The sequence below is a fragment of the Crocodylus siamensis genome, chromosome 7, assembly GCF_052110815.1.
Source record: "Crocodylus siamensis isolate JL-2025a chromosome 7, ASM5211081v1, whole genome shotgun sequence".
Taxonomy (NCBI): domain Eukaryota; kingdom Metazoa; phylum Chordata; order Crocodylia; family Crocodylidae; genus Crocodylus; species Crocodylus siamensis.
In genome coordinates, this window is record NC_143401.1 from 63,352,670 (window position 1) to 63,358,669 (window position 6,000).

Below are 6,000 nucleotides of genomic sequence, written 5' to 3' on the forward strand. Positions count from 1 at the left end.
AACAGTACTAACATTATGTGGCACACTTGAAAGGATCTCGAGGCACACCAGGCTGGCACCCTGGTTGAGAATCAGTGGACTAAATCCACAGTTCCCTAACCTTTAAAATCATCCCTTCAAAGATGTTTAAAGCCTTTCACCAGATCCTGCATTGCATCTGTGGATCATCTTGTAGCTTCAAACCTAGTGGCACTTCCTGCTCTGCATGCATCAGAACACATCTGAAAATACTAGAAATCATTGTGCAAATATTTTTTTTCCAAAAATCGGACACATTGCAAGGTGCTAAATGGAAACTAAGCAAAATGAGTTTGTTTAATAGGACACAAATCAATGCCCTGTTTAACTGGGCACAAAGCAAAATTCAAACCTCCTCTGGAAAATGCAAGGATTGTGATAGACCTTTTTTTATTCCTTTCACTATAGAAGTCCCATAGCTTAATGTCATACTCAGCTCTCCAAACAATGTGCAAAGACCTAGGATAGAAAGAAGTTTTAAAAAATGTCTGGGTGTTGCACAGGAAAACAGAAGTTCATACTGCTACCTAAGTTGTTATAAGAATACAAACTGTATATTTTAACTTTATTTGCTGAAATTATCTGAATTAAAATCATCTTAAAGTTAAGCTATTTTGCATTGTACTTAAGTTTATCTCTCTGTCCAAATATTTGCTGCACCACATTTCTGCCACGATCATAATTATAAATTATAAAACTGATTGGAGATGATTACCTTTAACTAATAGGTTAGGTATGAGCAGGTTTTTTCTTTTGGTAGTGCGTGAGATTTAAAACAGCTGTGTGCAGGCTATCTTTGTTGCTGTAAGGACTTTGAAATGTTATTGTATTGCTCTATTAACTGTATATTTTCACAGTGTTACCTGGCGATACACATAGTCTCAGTAGTGCTTTCCTAATGGAGCTGATAAACTTTGTTCAGCATGAGTGCCCCCACCCCCCACCTTGGAACAGAGCTGGCATTTTCTGGAGGAGGGTTTTGAGCAGAGACATGCCTCTTGTCACATCTACATAATGTTTATGTTTTCCACCCACAACCTGTGAAATAAAACAATCATAGTGTCATACCTATATTTTGCAAAAGGTTTTAGAAATCATAAAAGGTCCTAATATTAAGAGCTTCTTGGTTTTGCTCTTCTAAGCTTACATCTTGTTTTAGAAATTCAGAATTAAATCTTGACATTCACTGCCCTAGTGCAGTGGACCAGCCAATGAACTGTATCATTAATAATCCAACTCATAAATGCATAGTGGGGAGATGTAGAAATGAGAAGTAATCAGTTTTTTCAAGGTTATTAAAAGCAATATGCTGAAGGGGAAAAAAATTGGCTAATAACAGCCAAGTCTAGTAGTAGAGAATCTTACCTTACAGCACAGTGTAACAGGGGGCCTACCTCACTCACCTGCCCTGCCTTGTTAGTCAATAATGAAGTTCTAATTAGGCAGGCAGCTGCCCATTTCCTACCCTGATGCCAGAGGATGCTATCTGCAGCTCCGTACCTCCCCTACACCGCAGCCCATGCCTCACAGGTGGCATCCAGGTGACACAATGCTCCCAGCCTACAGCCGGACCAAACTTAGCCCTCATTTTCAGGCCTCTTTCACACATGCATTCATACTGCCCTCCTCTCACTAGGGCCTCTCACAGGGTCTCTTTTATGCATTGACAATTTGTTCCACCTTGCTCCCTCTCAGACCGGGTCCCGTAGGCTATAGGCCTTCTCTAACTCACGCCTTGGGTGGCAGACATACCATCTTTTGGACCTCTCCTGCGACCTTCACTGGGGTAGTGGCCAGCCAATTTCTTGACCTGGGCCAAGCTTGCCCTGGCCCCTCCTGGGGCAACTTTACACAAATTTATACACACACACGTGGGGCTCCCAGCCCTCAGGTTCCCCCCTCACTGGGGCTCTACACTTCTACCCCCTCACTGAGACTATGGGGTTTCCCTCCCTGATGGAGGTTCAGATGGCCATAGGCATCCCTGACCCTGACTTATACCCACAGCTTTGTGGGGGCTAGGGGTTATTGAAGCACCCCGACCCACCTTCCACCAGGGTGGCAACTAGCTTGATATTTCCTAGGGGATCCTGCACCACTAGGAGCCCCACCAGGCCACTCCTGGCAGGGTGCAGTTTTAGGTCATGCCCGGAACCAAGAGCCCCCTTCCTGCTCCTACCTGCTAGATGTTCCATACAACAGTTCAGCCAGGCAATATTTCTGCCTGACCTGCCAGCAGCAATCTGCTCTGTTTATATAGGCAGCCAGTGTCTCAAAATGGCTGCTGCAATCAAGCACCTGCTGGTTGCTTAACTCAGCTCTTAAAGTGGTAGGCACCAACAGTGCCCTTCCACACACAGATTATTAAAGATTTCATAATTCTGGAAACTCAAATAACTCCTTGGCAAACTTGTCAGTAGTAGCATCTAGAACCTCCCAAAGCCCAAAGGAAACCCAGGACAGTTACAGTATAAATCTGTAGCCTTATTGCAACTATTATAACTCCTGTGAATCAGACATAGTACAAGTTAAGAACTACATAGGTCAATATTTTCTTATCCTGGAGGGAATTTTATTTATCAAGAGAAGAACATATCTCTCCAAATTACAATTTTTTCTAGTGCTGCAACAGTCACTTTACCTTCTAATGATCTTGAATTTGCTGGAAAGGAATTTCTTTTTTTCTGTCTCCCCTTCTGTCTTATTCTCCTTGGATTGAGCTCCTCCAACCGTCCAGGTAAATTTTTAATCCTGCTGAAAGATCCAGTCATCTCTGGATGCCCCTCCCAACCCCAGCCAGCCATTTCATTTGCTTGTGTACTGTCCAGTGTGGCATTGCTGGGCAGCTAGATTGGAGTTGCAATGAAAAGCGTCTCTGACTGGCACAGTATAGAATTATATTTCCCCTTTGCTTTTAGCTCAAATAATTCATTTTCACTTTTAAAACCACATCCTGGAGTGATTATCACTTTACATCATGAATAGCAGGCCATTAAAATATATAGATATATTTTCCACATATAGGCTTTGCACAGACATTACAGCTAGAAGTTCAGGAGGGTTAGGATGAGGATAAAAATGGCCCCCAATCTAAGGCAAATCGGGGTACAGGGTAGGATGGGCAGGATGCAGTTGCTAATGTGGGGGGGTTGGGAAGATGAGAGGGGCAAAGGGGCTCTGAAGGGTGGGCTGGTGGGGTTGAGAAGGGTTTTGCAGGACCAGGGGAACTAGCAGGTCCATAGGAGTGGTTGGGGGATTGAGAGGGTTGGTGGGACTGGAGAGGCTCTCTAATCCTGCCAACCCCCCCCCCAAACCACCAGCACACTCATTGCTGCTGAATTGTACCCCAAAATGTACTGCACCCCCCAATCCTGCAAGCTGCTCCTGGCGCTAGTTTGATCAGTGTTCACCAGTCCCAGAAGCCATAGTTGTCTCATCATTTTAAATGCTGTTATTTACTGAGAATGAGTACATTCTAAGCACAGCACAAACCCTACCTTGTAAACCATCCTTAGTATAGTAGGAAGCAAGTTTTAAGTAGCTGATTGCCAAAGCTAATCCATTAATTATGGCTGTAAGGTAACACTGTACTTTCAAACCAGGATAATCATATAAATGAACTCAACAATGAGCACGTCATTCTGTCAAAGACATGCAACATCAAATACTATACTGTAAAGGTTCTAGAGAAACCCTTAAAACTCAATTAAAATAACCACTAACAGAAGGAAGACTCAGACATTGGAAATGCATCTAGATTTTACAGCAGTGTATCCAAAAATCAGCTTTCTTTTTATTTACTTGCTTTACCTACCTTTCTTTCTCTGTACCTACCTCTAGTTCCAGATTCTATCATGTATGAGTTCACTTGCTCCTAAAACCACACAGCTGCATCCCTTTATCCAAGCATTTTTGCAGTTTTCATTTAGATACTAGGAATCTTGCCTTTCTTTTCTTGTGACATTCAAAACTCTAATTGATTTCAGTGGCAACTCTGAGCGTACAAAGAATATAGGTTCATATCCTGAATTAAGCACAGTCTACAAGCCAGGAGACTGATATCCCTGTTCTTGTAATTGCCACATATTTTTATCTTAGGCAATTCAAATGGTTAATTTTCTAAATATCCCTGGCAATAATTAACTGAAGTCAATACAGTAAGACCAGGTTAATAATTCTGCTTCACTCAGCAATTTTCAGAGTAATTCTCTTCAAGCTGTAGGACTGTTTGATATATTATCTCCTTGTGTTGATAGAAAAAGAATTTATTGCATCTGCCATCGCAAAATTGGCTGGTTTTACCATTAAAGACTATAAACTTGCAAAACAAATACATTTATACTTATCACAGTACCACTACTATTACATAAATTATCCCTACCCCCCACCAAAGAATTAAAAAACATGTACAGATGTAAGCAAATACATAGGTTAATATATGGAATCTTTACACACATACCTCCCCCTCCATGCTTTACTAATTTTCTCCACAGCAAAAGTATGAACAGCTGTTCATGTTTAACATCCATTGGAACTTGTTCACAAACAAATAATTACTGCTTTGTTTTTACTGGGGAAAGCAGGATACTATTAGTCCAGGCAACAGTTACATAGGAGAATGCGTTAATGAAGCTGATACAAAATCTTTTAACGCTTACAGTAAAGGACATGTAATAAAATAGGGTTTTTTACAGGAAATACTTTTAACTTAAATAGCACCTACAATCCAAGGATCCCAAGTCATTTTGCAAGACTTAATTTATCCTCAGAATGTCTTCATGAAATAAAGATATTGTACTTATTGCATGAACTGATAGGGACAGACACTGAGAGATAAATTAATTTGCCCTAGACCATCATGTCCCATCTTTAATCACAAATGCACATAATTTACTCCTGCCTCAGCTCTTGGGTGTTTGGATAAACCATAGGATAAGTACACAATAGCTAAGGAGGACATATATTAAGCACACTTTGTTCTTCCTGGAAAGATGATAAATGAGGAAAATTGTATTTTCATTTTCCCATCCCTACCCCACCATGAATAAGTCTAATCAGAGAAACCATTAGACACCATGCCTGCCTGTCTACTTTTTAAAAAATGACTTAGGTAAGCAAATCATTCTTAATCTATATTTCCCTCCCGTGGTATTCAAACTTTTGCTTTCAGGAATGTAAAAATGCTGCTTCCTGTTTCTCCCTCCCAACATGGGCTGTATTCAGGAGTACTGCTATCTCAGGAAAGGGCTGGTTTGGCAGCTAAATTCTGCCCTATTAAATACACGCTGGATCTCAGTCTTCTCTTTACTAGCCATATTATCTTTCTTTTCCTCTTATGTCACCATGCAGATTGCCTCTGAGGAAAAATGTATATAACATCATTTAGTCAAAAAAAAGTTAACGTGCACATGTAACTGATGCATTTTAACTAATACATTCAGTTTAACTAACCTAACATCACTGTTACTACAGAACCAATACATAGCACATTGTGTTGGACATTGTCCTTTTTTTTCCTCCAGTAGCAAAGTAAAAGACCTTGTTATGAGTGATCTATTTTCTTGTATTAGGCATCATTTATCATAATAGAAGAGCTACTACAATAGGTACCACACTGGAGTGAAATATGCCAGGAATATATCTATCTTTCAGATGCAAGGCTTCCATGGTCCAGGGAGGGACTTCAGCAAGGCCAAAAATCTTGAAGCAATTAAACAAAAAACTTTTCATAAAATTAAATTCAAAGGAAAGGAATGTTATATCCCATCAACAGTCATATTGTGGCGTTCACTGAATCCTACTCAGATCCTATGGTATAAAAGTTCTAAGCGAAACAGAAACAAAGAAGCATTATTGAAATCAATTTGAAAAAAATCAACTGTAACTCTATAGCCTATGGCAAATGTTATACTTGTGACATGATTAACTTGTTAATCCCACAATAAATAGTAACCCTGATATCCATTTAGTCAATTAATGGCA

General features: G+C 40.2%; 1 protein-coding gene across 5 annotated transcripts in view; it reads right to left on the minus strand.

Moving 5' to 3' along the window:
- Positions 1-4,088, minus strand: part of ASAH2 (N-acylsphingosine amidohydrolase 2) — a 56,297-nt gene extending 52,209 nt beyond the window's left edge. Inside the window, exons 1-2 of one of the 5 annotated variants that reach the window (XM_090058169.1) lie at positions 3,853-4,088; positions 2,660-2,769 (exon numbers count right to left, since the gene is read on the minus strand). The gene's annotated coding sequence lies outside the window, so the exon portion shown is untranslated. Of the gene's footprint in view, positions 1-2,197; positions 2,272-2,659; positions 3,231-3,852 lie in introns of those variants that run through there. The other 4 variants (XM_090058168.1, XM_090058171.1, XM_090058167.1 and 1 more) reach the window with 4 other exon arrangements.
- Positions 4,089-6,000: the final 1,912 nt, after the last annotated feature.